General features: G+C 41.6%; 1 protein-coding gene across 1 annotated transcript in view; it reads right to left on the bottom strand.

Annotated features, from left to right (window-relative positions):
* The window catches only part of CDH13 (cadherin 13), a 793,967-nt gene extending 776,896 nt beyond the window's left edge, over nt 1–17,071 (bottom strand). The window contains exon 1 of the mRNA XM_065898620.1: nt 16,960–17,071. The gene's annotated coding sequence lies outside the window, so the exon portion shown is untranslated. The remainder of the gene's footprint in view (nt 1–16,959) is intronic.
* Between the last annotated feature and the right edge of the window lie 615 nt (nt 17,072–17,686).

The raw sequence follows: 17,686 nt of genomic DNA, 5'->3' as shown, positions 1-17,686 counted from the left end.
CACACCAATCTACACCTCTGAGTCAGCTTTCTGGAGACCCCAACCTATGACATTACCCAAAATGCAGGCTTGGGCCCTCCTGCAAGGTGGCCCAGTGGTGCAGACTGAAGTCTCAACAGACCCAACTGCTTTCACATAAGTCTTGGATAAGCCCAGTCATCGAGTCAACCTTGGCCATGTGTCTTTTCCAAACACATTTCACTCTGATAAAGAAAAACAACAACAAAACACTTGAAACTGTTGTGGAAACAGTAAGAGCAACCACCTATTCCGTTTGAAAGAGTCAACACAAACACGGGGAAATCTTTTCTAAAGAGGCACTGGACATCAGACAGTAAGGCTTAAAGGCTTAAAAATGCTCTCACAAACTTTATCGCATTGAATTTTCACATCCCCAGGACATGGGAATTATTCAGTCTGCTTTACAGATGTGGAAACTGAGGTTTTGAGTGTGAACTCCCTCAGTTGAAGCCAGGAGTTGTGTGTAAATCTTCTGAAGGATATCATAAAAGCGGAGTTGACCCTAATATCAATATTAGTATGGCAGGGCTGGTCAAGTTGTAACATATAGCATCATATTGATATATAATAGAAAAGTTATTAATTCACAATTATAAAACGCTTTTCACTACAGCACACGTGACGTGCTTGCTAATGGGCACCGTTGGTCATTGATTTAGGCTACTAGAGCAGCAGCTGGCCTTCTTCAATCAACCAAGCGTTATCCATAACCAGGATGGACCTGGCAAAGGTCCAAAAACAAAGCAATTTGCTACTTTCCATTTCCCTAAATCCATCACCAAAATAATAGAGCAAACGCTTCCATTCAAATCACTTTTATATATGCTCAGGCTGAACTAGATGAAGGCCCTTGGCAGGCAAAACATTCAGTATCCACTTTAGTACCGTCGATATATGAAGCAGTCAACCCAGCCGGGTACTACGTAAATGTAATGGCAAACATTTTAATAATAAACTAAAAACATTCGGACCTCTCAGGTACCGGGGCCCGGTGCCAAGAGCCTGTTTTCGGGGTAATCTTGTGGGTAGGAAGAGAAAGAGGATGTTGCACTGAATAGGCGAGTGACTCCCATTGCGAAGTGGAAGATATTTGGGGTGACAGGAGGAGGCTGAACAAAATCTAATGTATTATCCGCATATATCATTCACACATGGAGCTCAAAGTGGGGTTTGGGAGCCCATCATCGAATTACATTAATTGTTATAAATCACTACCCTTTACTGAGCAGTGTCTATGTGTCAGCCTCAAATTTGTCTTTAAGCATCTCACGGTATGCTTGGCTTTCAGAAGAAATGGAAGCTTGGTGAAGTTAAGTAACTTCCCCCAGATGGCAGAGTTAGGGTTAGAGCTGGCGTTTAAATCCAAGCATTCGGACCCCAGAGCCTGGGTGTTTGCCTGCCACAGATACTGTGAAGATCAGAGCTGGGATGCTAACAAGCACATGCAAGGTCTGCTGAAGTCCAGGCAGCGTTTGACCTTCTCCCTGGAATGGTTTGGAGCTGGTGGGAGCTGACTGTGGGGAGGAGAAATGTACCTGAAGTCCAGATCACGCATGTAGCTGGTGTCACGGGTACAGGGTGGGAGGGGACTGTGTCAGCAAATGGGGGAACTTGAGAAAATAAGGACCTTTGTGTCCTCAGAGAAGTTAGCAGGCCGTGTGACATTTCAAAGACTGTATGGTGCCTTTCTTTAAAAGCTCAGTAAAATCAGACCTGACCTGTTTTTCAATGTCTCAATCTCAAGATACTCAGGTGATGCCTATATGGGCATAAATGCTGAAGATGGAGTCTTGGTGCTTCAGAGTGGTAAAGACAAAAATTTTTGGCTTTTTGTGCTCAATTCACCAATAATTTCCTAGAGGTGTATAAATTCCCTAAAGGCTGCCCCTGTCTCCAACTCCCCACCAGTGGCCAGCATTGATCCCTCTACCTCCACCCAAACCTGCCTAGTCCCATACAACATGGTGACCAAGTAGGCAAGCTTTCAGAAGCCCCAACCCACAGGAGAGGTTCCAGAATCAAGCTCTCCGCTCGCTCTCAACTCCTGGGTGGTTATGGAGCAGCTTCCTGCCTTCTCGTCAGCCTGGGTTTGTGCCTCTAGGAACAGGGACCATTTTATGGAAATGTACCTGCTTGTCCTTCATTTCAGATTTTCCAAGTTGACCTCCCCCTTGTTTTGCCAGAGGCATCTGTTGCCTTAGGGAGGATTAGGATGTAGAATCAGGAATGCAAAGAGAGTGAAAGATTCAATAATCAGCCTAAAGACTTTCGTGAAACAGAAGTCTTGAAAGCCAGGCTTTACCAAGAGAGAAAAGGGCTTTCTACATTGCAAATGTTTTCCTGTAAGCCTTAGGTAGAGCTAACTCAGGATTTCATGGAGAGGTTCCCACCTACCCTGAGACCATTTTAGCCTGGAAGAGGAGACAGGGGAAAGCTTCTGGACCCAGAAACAAGCCAGGAAGGCTTTCTGAGTCTCAGAAAGTCTGGCTTTACTCAGAGCTTCGTATTTTACAGTTGAGTATGTTTTCCAAGCGTTTTACTCTGTCTTATTTCCTATGAGCTCAGCAGAATGAGAAAGAATAAAAAAGAAAATATTTGCACATTCCCCTCTTCCCAAGAAGAAAGGCAAGGCTTGAGTCTCGCAGGCTCAGATTTTTCTAGCCCCCAGGTGAGACTGGAAAGGTGGCTTACTTTTGCATGCTGAAGCTACTGGAAGTTTCTAAAAAAATGGATGGGGTGGAGGTGGGTGAAGCTCTACAGTTTAGGGAGGATTAAATAATGTGAGCTCTTTTTAGACTAGGAAGGGGTTAGATGTCAGTAGGCCTTCTGGAACGTTCACTGTGCATCTTCATATTTTAAAGGTCTGAGAAGTCCTATAGTTAAAACAAAAACAAAAACACAGCATTACCCAAACTTATTTAACTTCAAACCATTTTTTCCTCATGGTGCATTCCTATTACCGTTTTGTAGAACAGCAATCCAAAGACAGAAGTTTGGAAAATGCGGACTTAGAAAAAATACAAATTACCACATGCTGAGAATGGAGACCACGCACACAACATGGCTTAGCTGTTAAAACTAAGAACTGAGACCGCCTGTGTCAACCTGACTGTTTGTTCCCAGAAGCCTTTGCCCGAGAAAGGTAAGACTAAACCAATAGAAACAACAACAACAACAAAAACTTCACTGTTTGTTTCAGGAAATTTAGGAAGATCAATTTACCTGAGGGCACTGTCGGCTACCTGGAAAAATAGCTCATTTATCAAAAAAAAAAAAACTTACTTATAAGACTTACTTCAAGACTTACCTTAAGACCTTGCTAGCATGTCATGAACTTTACCCAATGCCAGTTTCCTACCTTAAATCACAAGAGCTGGGATTCTCCCTCCCAAACCCCATAAATATCCATTCTGACTTCCACCTTCTGAAACATTGCTAAGATTCTGTCAAAGTGGTGTTCCCTATGGAAGACAGCTTTAACAAATGTATCTTTGCTTTATTAACACGAGTTATCTGGTGATATTTTGGGAAGTCTTACTATGAGCTGTTTGGCCACATGACTGAAAACCTATTCAATCTAGTTTTTAATTTATTTTATTTTTTGGCTACGTTTTGGTCTTCGTTGCTGCACATGAGCTTTCTCTAGTTGTGGCGAGCAGGGGCTACTCTTCGTTGTGGTGCGTGGGCTTCCCACTGTGGTGTCTTCTCTTGTTGGGAGCACGGGCTTTAGGCACATGGGCTTCAGTATTTGTGGCACGCGGGCTCAGTAGTTTTGGCTCACAGCCTCTTGAGCACAGGCTCAGTAGTTGTGGCGCATGGGCTTAGTTGCTCCGCAGCATGTGGGATCTTCCCGGACCGCAGCTCGAACCTGTGGCCCCTGCATTGGCAGGTGGATTCTTAACCACTGTGCCACCAGGGAAGCCCCAATCTAGTTTTTTAAAGCTTACATTTCATTTGTGTTTGTTTTTTATTTTCATTCTTACATTAAAAATGTTTATTATATTGTGAAGCAAAATTGTTTAAGGCTTGAAAGTAAGACAAAAATATGTGTGGTGGCGGGAGATGTTATTTCAATGTCACATATAAGCATTACTTAAAAAGTCCATTCAAGGATTATTTAATTATCTAAGAAAATGTAATTTGTTCACCTCATAGTTTACTACTCATTGAAGGTTGCATATTTAGTGAAATTACATGTTAATTTGTAGGTTTCTGTAGAGTAGAAACATGAATATTATTCAGTAGAAAAGATATCTTGTAGGATATCAACTGGCTTTGTATATAAGCTAGCAGACTGATTCTAAAATTTCTTTATTATTAAATCACCTACAAATACTTAGCTCTCCCAATGTTCTTTGAGTCACACTTACTATCTTATTGGTTTGCTTTTTAGTTGATGAGTGTGGACCTGTCTGCACTTTATATTCCTAAAAGAGTCATATTTTTTAACTTACTGAAAATTGTATTTTGACAGTTTTTGTTTGTTTTACAAAAGTATCAGTCTATAAAGCACTGAAATTAAACAAAGTGAAACAAAAACTCATCTTTCACTACAGAAGTTTTTGTTTTGTTTTGTTTTTTGCGGTACGCGGGCCTCTCACTGTTGCGGCCTCTCCCGTTGCGGAGCACAGGCTCTGGACGCGCAGCCCCAGCGGCCATGGCTCACGGGCCCAGCCGCTCCGCGGCATGTGGGATCTTCCCAGACTAGGGCACGAACCCGCATCCCCTACATCGGCAGGCAGACCCCCAACCACTGCACCACCAGGGAAGCCCTCTACAGAGGGTTTTAAAAGCACTGTCTTAACTCTCTCTGAGTTATTCTCTGCTGCAACTCTTGGAGCTTCCTTAGTTTCTGTTCTTCCTGAGGCCTCATCATTCAGGTCTTTGGATGAACCTGTGAGCCACACAATTTCCTTCCATTAAATACTTTTCTTTAGAGTCTTGAGTTGGTTAGGGTTTCTCATAACTGATAAAGTCACTGAATTGTAATTGCAGCTGACAAATATTTATGACAGATCAATCAAACCTCTCCCTAGGTACACAAATTGGCTATACCTATCATAAAAACATTCCTGATCAAAAATGTACATGATGAGAGCAAAAAGTTGGAATTGAGCTATTCCAAAACCAAAGCAGGCAACTTTGGAAACAAAACGATTTTTATGTACATCTTTATGTTAGGCCTCACTCACTCTAGAACTGCCTTGACCTTTCTCCAAAACAAACAAAACACCTGGAAACTTAATCAGAGCTGCTGTGCACCAGACTCCACGCCTTTACCTAGGAGATGTTGCTTCTCCATCCCTCTAGACTACAGACAAGGGCCTGGTTCTAGCCCATGCCCTCTCTGCCCCTTTGGACTATGGGAATGACCACTGGGCCACATCCCCATGTGGATCTACCTGACAATCCTGGTTGCCCCCTAATTTCAGTTTCCTTCCCCAGTGCCTAGAATTTGATGCTGAATTCCTCTCCTAGCCTGATTTATCCCCACTCACCCTTGCTTTCTGTTTCTAATTCTACGAACTTCTTTCCACTGAAAAATGCAGTGCTAACCATATTCCTCGGAGGTTTTGACTCATATTTTGAACTGTTTTTCAAGCACTAATTATTTCTTTCATGTTCTTCAGAATCAACGTTTCCTCATTTGGAATTCCCCCTGCCCCCACGGAATTTAATGTATACATATGAAAATTAAGACCAGTTTTAGCTAAAAATAGATCCTCTGGGAGGTCTCTGCAATCAGCTGACTTGCACAATTAAGAGGAAGCTGGATGGCTGATCACTGTTTGGGCTTCAGAGGAGGATGCAATAAGCTGGTGCAGCAGCTGGGCACTTTTCAGGGGTGTCCCGCTAGGACACCACTTACCAAGTTGCTCCCAAGGAGAAGTGGGGTTGTGTGGGGTGGCTGGAACCTGGAGGCTGGTCCACCAACACACTCTGCTCCCCCGAGAAGCAGCTGGGATGTGCAGAGGCCAGCTGAATGTTTCAGCGGAATTGAGGTCTGCAATTTTTCACGGGAATGTTCTCCTAAGGAGGGCAGCCTGCAACTCAGAAATCCAAGATGCTCCACACACCAGTGTCCTTGTAACTCACTTGGCAGCAAAACCCAACCTGAACACACATGGTGGTATTTGTGGTCCTCGTTTATCCTGGTTAGGGTAAATATCCATATGTGTCACTGCAGAAATATATGTTTTATTACACGGTGCTGCCCCACACCTCCCTGGTGGAGTGGGTAATATACAGCATATACATTTCACTAGCTTTTTCTAAATTCCAAGACACATCTGGATCTAAGGTTGGGAAGGATCACTTCTCAAATGCTTTTCAGGGAACATCCTTTTAATTTTTACCCAAAGAGATCAAACATGAGGAAGCAGAATGTGTGTGTATTGGGAGTGGGTAGTGGCAGGTGCCCCGACAACATGACAATTCCTAAAATGGAGACTTAGAGGAGTAGGAAGAACACGTGGCCTGTTTCAGAGGAGTTAGGGCTAGGGTTGCAAATTCCCCATGGCAGGTTTGGTACACACAGGCACTACCATTCCAACAGCATCACTCTGTAGACATTCCCTCCCTTGCCTTATTCTTTCCAATAATAAAATCACCCAACCTTTATATAGAGCTTCCATGTGGCAGGCACTGTCCTAACACTTTTGCATATGTTATCTTGATTAATCGATCCTTGAAACACTACCTCTGTTTTACAGATGGGGAACTGAGAGGTTTACTGAGGAACTGAGAGGGTGAGTGACTGGAAATACCACCGTGTTGCAAGTGATGGAGGCAAGTGATCCAACTCAGAAGCCCATACCAAAAGCCCTGTGAGCCTCTCAGGGGCACCCCAGTCTGTTCTCCAAGGGAAGGACTGGAGCACTTCTGTGGGAGGGAACTGGATGTAGCCCTTCCCATGGAGAGAACATACAGAGTCAGGAGATCACAGCTCCTTTTCCACAGTTGGTACTTCTTTTGAGATACTAGGTCTTTAAATCAACCTTCATGCCTAATCCTATCTTACAAATGGCTGTTGACATGATTAAATGGATAAAATGGTACCCTCGCCCCCTTTCCTAGATCAGAGTATCTTAAACTAAAAAACCTGTTCTCAAGTTAGTGCTTTTACATTACCTGATCTCTCTGCCTAAAGGTTTACCAACGCCGTCTCCCCCTGGCTGGTTCCTTCTCCTAGTTCAGGTCTCAGCTTCACAAAGAAAACTTCCTTAGCCACCCATTCCATCGCAGCCATCCAGAAATCTCTATCACACAACCTTGTCTTATTTCCTTCATGGTATATTTATCATCAGCTTTTCACGTAAAATTTCCTGTTTTCTTAGATGTGTATTTCTATCATGGCTGTCTCTTTCCATAAAAAATGAAAGTTCTAACACAAAGGGCATCTTTTTTTTATCTGGTTCAAAGTTTTACCCCTTGTACCTAGTACAGGGTCTGCCATAAGGGATGTGTAACCATTCTGTGATTCTTAAATAATTGACTAAACAAATGGGACTCCATGTATGTCATTTCCTTTCCTATCTCCTATTTCTATCTCCAGAAAGAGAATGCAAATTTGGTCAAGTACATAAAGTGCCTAGGGATATTCTGACTGGCAAGTGTTTGCACCTCTTGCCCTTTTGCTTTCAAGCCAACAAAAATTTCCATGAAAATTAAGATTAAAAAGGACAGACAGAGGGCATCACAATTATTAGAATGTGTGTGGATTTGATCTGTTACAGGATAATAAGATCTTCTGCCTTCTCAAACTATTTAAAGCCATGGTTAATCTCGCCCAATTTATGTTTTGGTGTTGTACTCATTAAGCAGCCCAATTCATGTGGTTCTAACACCTTAAATTCGGAGATGCTCCTGTAACATCTGTATGTTCCTGTACTCTTAACCCTTTGAAGAAAAACAGAAATAAAAGCGATTTATACCAGCTCCAGAACCATGTGAGTGAAGACACTCAACAAGTTGAAGAGTGAGGCCATATGGCAGCACGTAGAATTTGACAGTCTTAATTAAGCAATCTGCTCACCAGCATCACCAGTGAGAAACCTGGCATGATGGCTGTCATCTGCTGCCACGTAAGAGACGTTTCCAACGTGCGTGTGTGCTAGGTTCTAAAAATGCTCTTGCACGGACCACAGCCTACAGTCGTAGAATGTTAGTACTGAAAAGGACCTTAGCAACAGAGTAAAAGACCCTCACGGTGGACTCTCTTGCTTTTGCCAGCCCAAATCTTCCTGGACACCTTGACGGGTTCAGGGGTAGGTACATGACCCAAGCTGGACCCAGAGAGTTAGCCATGGGGTGTTCACTGGGACACTTGGAAAAAGAGATGCTCTGGGTTGTTAACGCTGGAAGAGTAAAAGGCTGGGACTTCTGGTGGCCATCCTGGAGGAAACCCCTCTGAGAGTGAGGGGTACCAACACTATATAAAGCAGAGCTGAAGCATTAAGTGTGATACTGATGATATCATTAGAGCATCTAGATCCACGTGCTCCTAAAGCCAGCTCAAACCTTGAAATTTTCAGTCGTGTGAGCTGATAATTTTATATAGTTTTGCTAAAGCCAGTTGGAGTTGGGTTACTTTGGAGTACAACCAAAAGAGCCCTAATATACCCTCATTACACAAATGGGGAAACAGAGGTCCAGAGAGGAAAAGGGTCACACAAGTCAGTGTTTGAGCTGGGATAAACTCCAGGGATGCTGCATCTCTTTTAGAAAACTTGTCTGCTAGATGTCTTCCCCAGTCTAGACCCTTGGAGTTCTCTGGGGCTCTGCTCTTAGCCTTATTTCACATTCCGGTGCTTCTTAATCATGCTGCCTTCTCCCCTGCCCATGTCTCCTTTGATATGCCTCCCAACCATCCCCATCTCAGAACTTCTGAAAAGGCTCCATGCCAGCCTGAGCCTTCCCAGCTCTTCTCTCATATCCGTGTCCTATTCTGAACTTCCAGAAAGCCAGCCACACTGTCTGATCGCATGGCTCCCCTTTTCATATATTCCCCATATTGACAATTCAAAGCACTAAAGGTAGATTTCAAAGTCTCAGTCAGCACCAGCCGTCCCGTGCCCTTCAATATCTTAGCACCATCCTCTGCTTCCTTTACCACCAATAACAACCACTGTCAATAACAGCAGTGGTATGATAAAAACAACATGTGTGTTTGGTCTTTTGTGGTGAATCATTCGACCCACACACCTGTCTCAGGAGCAAGGGTGACTTCATGGAGGTGAATGTAGATGCCTATAAGGGACAGGCAGAATAAAGGAGGAAGTTGATCAGATGACAGGAAGACAGTAGAGACTGGAGAACCACGAGGAAGGCCTCAGCTACTGTTATTGCTACACTACTTCCAGCAGCTAATATTTTAGTGCTCACAATAGACCAGCCACTTTTCAGAGCCCTTTACATAGATGAACATTTAATCCTCAGAATAACCTATTGAGGTTGCTACCATTATGATTCTTTTTCCAAATGAGGAAACTGAGGCACAGGGAGGTTAAACACCGCAACACAACTTGCCCAAGTTACTTAGCTGATACTGGGATTTAGACTCAGGCAGCCTGCCTCTAGGATCTATACTCTAGAGGTCCAGTACTGCCAGAAGTTATGAATTTTTAAAAGTGAAATTCTCAATGTTGACAACGAACTTCTTTCATTAAACACTTCAGACTCCTACACTGAGCAGCCCAACAGGACATATCTGTGGGACAAATTTAGTCCAAGAGCTGGCAGTGTGACTCCTCTGGCCTATTTATTTCTTTCATTCCACTGATAAGAAAACTTATGCCAAGAGAGCTCCGTTGCATCTACATTCCTCTTCTCCTAAGGTCCTCTCACCCTGTTACCTCTTATGTTTCCCAATCTTCAAAGTACAACTTAGGACCCAAGTCTAATGGAAGGATCTCTAAGCATTTTACCATATCCCTCCCTAATGTGTATATGCATTCTTTTTATTCTGCAGTTATTTTATTATATCACTTTACCTTTATGAAATGAGGTAGTTAATATAATGCATTTATGAGTACCCTAGTTAATATTAATTGATTACTCAACTGTTACAGATATGTTGGTGGCGGAGTGGGAGGCAAACCTGTAAAAATATCACATTTCTATAGGACTCTGTTTAAATATAGGAAAAATCAGTGTAAATAGGAGTCCACATTCTGATCCAAAGTATAATCACCTTCATAATGATGGAGTGAATTAAGTGACACCAGAGTGATTTTCCTTGGCATATCACAACAGTTTAAACCAAATATACCACTTGAAACTCCAACCTATTCAGATCTATGTAGACTGTAGTACAGGTCACGTTAAATAATTACACTAATCAGTGAATCAATCTCCCAACCTGAGAGTTAATACAAGTTAGTAGTACAGAGGACACGAGAAAATGGAAAGGAAATTATCTTTGTTTTTTATTTCTTAAATCACTAAAACTGAAAACAAAAGCAAAAGAACTTAGGAAGTTCTCAAGGATAGGGAATATATACAGACAAAATCCCGAGTCAGCTTGAACTCAGGAAACAGGAATTTCTCCACCTGCCAGGTTGGAAAGTTCATCCATTTATTACCACCCAAATGAAATCTTTTCAGCAGGGTCAAAAGGGCCTTTGTTTTGACATCTAATTCACTAGCAATGTATTTCCTGCGTTAGGATGCAAAACACCTCTCACATTGCGTTTTCATTAATTGCCTTCATTTTTTAAGTTCCCTGTTTGATTTATAGTCAATTAAAAACACCCTCAAAAGCCATGACTCATGTACGTTAAGTACAAATATGATTTATGTGACACCATGGACTCCATGGATGACTTGGCTACTAACCAAGGTCGGTATCAAGGTGGCATGACCAAGAAGTGTCTTGGTGAAAGGAGCTCATGGGGGAGGGCAGAAAGCAAGGAGTGCAGGGTCATGGACAATCTGGCACTGGATCCATCCAAGACAGGAAAAAGAGGTACTTTTTCTATATTTTTCTGTATTGTAGAGGAAGAATGAACTTGTCTACGAACAGAAAAAACATAATGCAGTAGAAATTCTCTACTTCACCCAGGTTGACGAAAGTAGATAGGAAAATTAAGTGGCAAATTTCCTTGATAGGTCACGACCAACATCAACAACAGCTACAAGACACAGAACCAGAGAACTCTGGATAAGAGCAAGAGCACTGGAATCCCGGATTCAAATTTTGATGCCACCAACTATAAGCAATACAACCATGGATGAAGTGCCTCACCTAGCCCAGCCTTAGTATCCTCACCTGTAAAATGGGCACATGAGGGTATTTTTTCCCCCTAAGGCCTATTATGAGGTTCAAGGGGACTCTCCACACTTAGAGAGCACACAGTAAATATCGGCTATGAAGACCACAGAGGCCACATTCGTCAGCACTAGGGGTGCCTTTAAAAATTCCCAACATCTGCCTCTAATGTGTGCACACCTGTTACATTTTCTAGAAATTCTCTTTTCTTTCTGTCAGTATATGCATACAGCCCTTCATGAGGAAACCTCTTGAGTTATCCCTCCTCTCCAGGGAGGTGAACATACCGAAACTTTAGAAGAATATCAGAAAAGTCAAGAGATTAAGTGACATCAACCTAATGCCTTAAATCAGTGATTTCCCACCAAAATGAGGTAAACAAAAACACTTGGTGCATTTTTTACAAAGTAAAATTTACTCAAATTAAAAGACTGCCTTCTCTTTTGTAGTTGGTCCTTACTCCTGTTTCGTTTGTTTTTTGATACTAATGACCTTTTAAAAGAAAAGTCTGGCCACGGTAAATGGAAGTATTCTCACTCTATCTCATTTATTAGCTTGCTTTTTTCCCCTTTTTTTCATATTCAGACTTAGAAAAATGTTTAAAAGTACACTCTTATCAATCCAAGATTTTTTAAAAATTCTACCGGCCCATGAAGTTCAAATCCTAGAATCACTGATTCAGATTTTTTTTTTAATCTCTTCAGATTTTAATGTCCATGATTTGTCTTCTAAAAAGTCAGGTTTAGATGGCCATTATAAGGATATCAAACCTATCTAAGACCTCTGAATAATAGTAATAATAACAACAACAATGGCAATAATAATAGCAATAATGATAGTAATAATAATAACAGCTTCCATTTATTCATAACTATGTTCTAAGCATTTTTCCATCAATTACTGCATCAACTCTAGAAGTAAAGACTGTAATTATCCTTCTTAGAGAGATGAGGTAATTCAAACTTACAGGATTCAGGTAACTCACTCTTGGCCACGTACCTAACATGTGACTGTGTCATATGTTTGAACTCTAGTCAATGTGAGTTTTAAACTATATGACCTTAACCTCAATACTATAATCATCGGGAGGGTACAACTAGAGCCCATCCTTAGTAGAATCATCAAAAGGTCCCTCCCCCCCCAAAAAAAAAAAAAAAAAAAAGGTCCCTCCCTGGGTGTTGCAAGAGGGGGCTGGGAAGAAGCTGATTCTGCTCAGTGGGAAGCATCCCCTGACAAGAAAAGCAGGATGTAGTCACAGGTACATGACCTTGCTGTCCTGCTTGAATGACCAACTTCGTCCTTATCCCCATGTAGGCCCAAGTTACTCAGAGACAGTTGCCTCCTCTGTGGTCCGGCTCTGTCTCTCTTGGGAGTCTCTTTTTGACTGGGGTCACTTTGCTTTGTTAGGATCTGTGTAGAGATGGTGAACTTACACCAATACTCGTGTTCCTCTACACTGCTCAGCTTCTTTTGCAGTTAGCTTGGCTATGTGACTAGGTTTGGCTAAGAGTGGAAGCAGAAATGATGCATGTCCCTTTTGAGCTCAAGTGGTTAAACATCTGTGGTGCCTTCCTCACCCTTTTTCTCACCCCCCTATTCTCCAGCTCGGTGACTTAAGAGTGACTCCAAGGCCCAAGATGGCAGGACTAAGTTGGAAGTAGCTTGGGTCCTCGAGTTCCTGCGTGGAGGGCAGCTACTCAAAGGAGAGCTACCCAGGAAAGCAGGCAACCTGCATCCACATGACCTGAATGAGAAATCATCTCTTACAGTGTTAGGTCGCTGGGGTTGCTTCATAACAAGCCTATTTTGACTAATGAGGCTTCTTTATTAAAAGTGTAATTACACAGGTTGTATTTTAGGTGAACTCAGGTGTGGCAATTTCTCTCTGTGTATCTGTGTTTGTGTGTGTATAGTCCAAGAGGAGTGATCCAGGAAGGATGAACAAGGGGGATGAAAAGCACTGACCTGATAGTGGCTGGGTGGCCAATAAGATGCCCTTTCTGGACACTGGAAGTTGGAGACATCTCTCCCTATAGGCTGGAGGATCATGAGTATGGTTTCCCTTAGTGAACAAGATGACCACAGATCCCTCCTTAATGCCAGGAAGGTCTGTCTGAGCTGATATGGCAGGGCAGAATATTCTGTTCTATAATTTTTCAGGACACAAGATAGTCAGGGGCTTATCACTTGGTCTTCCTCCATATCAGATGGGGGGCTGGTCAGTTTTCCAGGCCAGATATTCTTCTGGAGCCTGGGTCATCTGGGAGGCTGTACACAGGGTCACTATCCAAATATTGTGGTATCAAGATAGCGGCTACCAGAATTGCATGATTTTCACGTTGCAGGAGAAGCAACCCCATCAAACAATTGAAGAGAATTCGGGGTGTTGGAAACCCCTGGGGACCTCCTGCAACAAACCCCTCACAAATTCCTCCTGGAGTCCAAAGGCCTTGAGTGGATATCTCCTTTCTGAGTTTCTGCCTTCTAAACTGCCTTCCCCTTTCTTCTTGTACTTCTCATTGAAAATGACAATAAACACATCCTCCTAGCTCACCTTTTAAGACTGAGATGAAGCCAGGAAACTTTTGTCCAAGTTATCTTGAGTTGGGGGTTTTGCATCATGCTGTGAAAGTTACAATGATAAAGCTCCCCTGGTTACATTAGAAGAAATAGTGGGATGCCATGTTTTGATCCTAGAAGCTTGTTGAAAATGGCCCTTTAAAGACGAAAGCAAGTCTAGTTAGTGGAAAGGAGAGTAGAATAAAGAGTTATTTGGATGTGAAGAAAATAAAAGGCTTTAGAACAACTGAGGGAAAGATGTGTCAGAGTTAACAGTGAATAAAATATTAGGGAAATAAAAGGAGTGGAGGTGACCATTAGTAACAGTTAAAGCAGAAAAAGATAAGTCATTGAGAATTGAGGGGAAAGATGAAAAAGGATAAAAGGAAATATTACCGTCTGAACAAAAAGAGCAGGAAGCCATGGATAGAATAAACATTCCCTGTAACGCGGCTAAAAGCTAACACAGAATTGGTTGAATATAAGTCTGGGGTAGGAGCAGATATACTATGTCTGTGGGGCAGAGACAACATTTTCAGACAAGTTTATAAAATGGTGAAAAGTGTAGACATAAATTGATAGATAATGCTGTACTCTACACTTTCTGCAAGGTAAAAATTCACAATAATTGGAAGCCAAATCGCCTAAATATTGCAAAGATAAAGGAAAAATGGCAAGTGTAACTGCCATAGGAGGAGTCCAAGGTAATGTTACTAACCTGGTTTCTTTTAGCCTCTGTTATTACCTAGATCGTCAGCTTATATTTACACATCACTGAACTATCCCTAACCATTTTCTGGATCTTGGTAGTGGCCTCAAATATCTCTAAGTATTTTTAAACATTCTGGTTCTGCTTGATTCTTTCCAGTTTTCATCCAGATGTTAGCCTTGTGACAATATGGCCTTCATTCTGAGAGGTCACACCACTCATTGGTTTCTTGGCTAATCACATTTTTCAGAGATAGAAAGGTCTTGTGTTGGACCATAAAGAAATGCGTGAAAGAAACTGAGAATGAGAGGGGAGGGAGGCAGGGAGACTTAAAATGTTAGTTGGTTAGGGGGAAAAGTCCGTTCAAAATTTTGTGCTTTTTATTTCCTCTTCCATGTGGAATAGAGCAAAATACATTGCTACTGCTTCTGGAAATCCAGATTTCCCAAACAGTATTCAATAGACATTCTCAAGTCTGTGAAAACTTTCTTCTTCATTTAGGCACAATTAACCTTATTCTCAGAGTTATACTCACGACAACCTATGTTCACTGCTTTGAGATGAACTGAAAAGTATCAAACCAAATCTGCTCTTTGTATGTTTTTCCCTAGTAATATACACGGACCCACAGTTTCACTGAGAAGGGGGCTAATCAGATTTTGCTGATCCAACAATTCACATACAAATTCACATATAAATTTTTAAATATCCTCCATCCCTATACCACTGACTTTTCCTGAACGTGCTATCATTGATAATCAACCCAGTTCCATTTAGCATTTACTAGCTTACACAGAATCAACAGCCATAACCCACTAAATTACTTAGGGGATTAAAAAAAACAACAACAAACTACTACACAGACACACACAAAACTGTGATATTGGAATGTACAGGATGGTCTACTGTAAATGAAAAAGGTCCCTCAAAGTATGATTGTTTCCAGCTTCTCAGAGGTGAATTAAAAGCTGTTTGGTGTCGTGAAGATTACAGAAGCCATCACATTTATGGGTCTGCTTTGCATACCAAGTCTATTAATAATTTCCATACTCAGGGTGGCTTCACATTTCCACACATGTTAATATAGATGCCATTTGGGAACTGCTTGGAGGAAAAGAGAAAAAAAGAGAAAAGGAGAAGAGAAGAGAGGAGATGATGCAGACAAGAGGAGACGAGAGCCAGAAAAATGGTATCTTAAACCAAGTTCCGTTTAAAATATAGTGACTTGATAAATAGAAGAATCAAAAGACAAATGAGAGTTCGTGATGGCCTGACCCAGGAGTCACACTCAGGGATCAGATTAACATGAAATCACACACTGGAATTCACTTATTGTGCCAGTCCTGCACCTTGTCATTATAGACTCTAATTATTGAAATGATTTCATAGACATAATTGCATCAAGATGTGCATGGGCTTCACCTTGGAGGGCTCCCTTGATGCTCAACATTGTATCTTCATTACTGTGTTCCTTTCAACTCTTAAAATGTGCTCCAGCCTCCCAGAACAATCCAATCGAACAGGCTGAGTTTTCTTTTCCCCCTTTTCTTTAAACATGCCAACCACATAGCACAGGAATGAAGGAATGTAGTTATCCTGAAAGGCAGACCTGGGACCATAAGGGCAAATGTACAGTTACCTTCCCTAAAGGGACCATAGAGCATCTGACCAAATTAAACCATTGTTTTCATATCCTTCTTTCCCAAATGTTAAAGAATGGTGCTCAAGAACCTACAATTAAAAGCTTATTTGTCTACCATCAATTTTAAATTCATTGTGCTAAAACTAAGCTTATTATACATTTAGCAATGCATTCCATGCCCTCATAAAGATAAAACAATATAACACTGGCATTAAAAATAGGAAGAGATTATAACCACAGATCTGAGCTGAGCATATTTTGAGGACATTAATTGGATTTGGGGGGATTTGAGTTTAGAGTAGCCAGTAGAGGTTTCAAATCTTTCAGAAAACTATCTTATTAGCATTAAGAATAAGAGTTTAAATTCCTATGCCTAAAACTTCCCAGAAGCTAACATCCTGTTCTCACCATTATTTTGATCCAATGCTATGTATGAGATAGAACAGTAATCCACAGGAAGGCAATGGTCTGTTCTCAGGATCTGCCCAGAGGAAATGGACTTCATACATTGGAGGCTTGGTGGTCCCCTTTCCTGGGAGCAGTCAGGAAATGCTTATCGGTGATAAAATACTAAAAAGAGACACACACCACTCTATTCACCTCTAAGCTGACAAAGCCCTAATTCAAGACCTTCCACCCTGGGTCAAGCAGTGACATAAGAAAAATGATCAGAAAACAGTTTAGGGAATACCGTATCCTGAGTCACATTCTTAGACATCGGTGAATAGGCCAAAAGCGTCGTCAAGTGACATTGCTTACAGTTTAGAATCGCCTGGTCCTCGATGAATTCAGCTGGCTGGTTGATATGGAACAATTTCTGCTGAAATCCAGGAATGCAGTCCAAATCTTCTGCAGATGTTATCAGCAGCACCTGAGAAAAACGAAGCCATCAATATTTTAACGGCGGCTTATACGTTTGCCCTGCTAACTTTTACCAAATCTGTGACTTTTAGAAACGAGCTGAGGTTTTAATTTCATTTCCCAAATTAAGAGGTAAGTTGATACCTCTCCTGTGGCTGCCAACCATTTGTTCTGGCAATGAGATTTGGAAAACACGCAAATGGGAACAGCTGCTGCAGTGTCCATTAAGTTGTAGTTAAAGAAATAACTTCCTCAGATTTTTACACCTGCTAAGAATCTCACCATGCTTTCCACGTGTGAAATTTCATTACAGAAACTGTCAATTTCATATGATGCCTGAGCTAAAACCAACTTCACTTTCATAGATGCAAAGGAACACGGTCATCGACAAAGAGGAGGAAAACGGAACTATTCCATTGGAAGTTACTTCTAACAAGAATCCAGGGCCCCATAGACCTTCACAGTCCAAGATGGTGGTCACGAGCCACAGGTGACTACTGAGCCCTTGAAATGTAGCTGGGCTGAAACTGTCAGTAGAAAAATACATGTTGGATTTTGAAGACTATATACTGCAAAGAAAAATAAAGTAAAATATATAATTAATAATTTTTATAGGATGCCATGT

The sequence above is a fragment of the Phocoena phocoena genome, chromosome 20, assembly GCF_963924675.1.
Source record: "Phocoena phocoena chromosome 20, mPhoPho1.1, whole genome shotgun sequence".
Taxonomy (NCBI): domain Eukaryota; kingdom Metazoa; phylum Chordata; class Mammalia; order Artiodactyla; family Phocoenidae; genus Phocoena; species Phocoena phocoena.
This window is presented reverse-complemented; position numbering and strand designations above follow the sequence as displayed.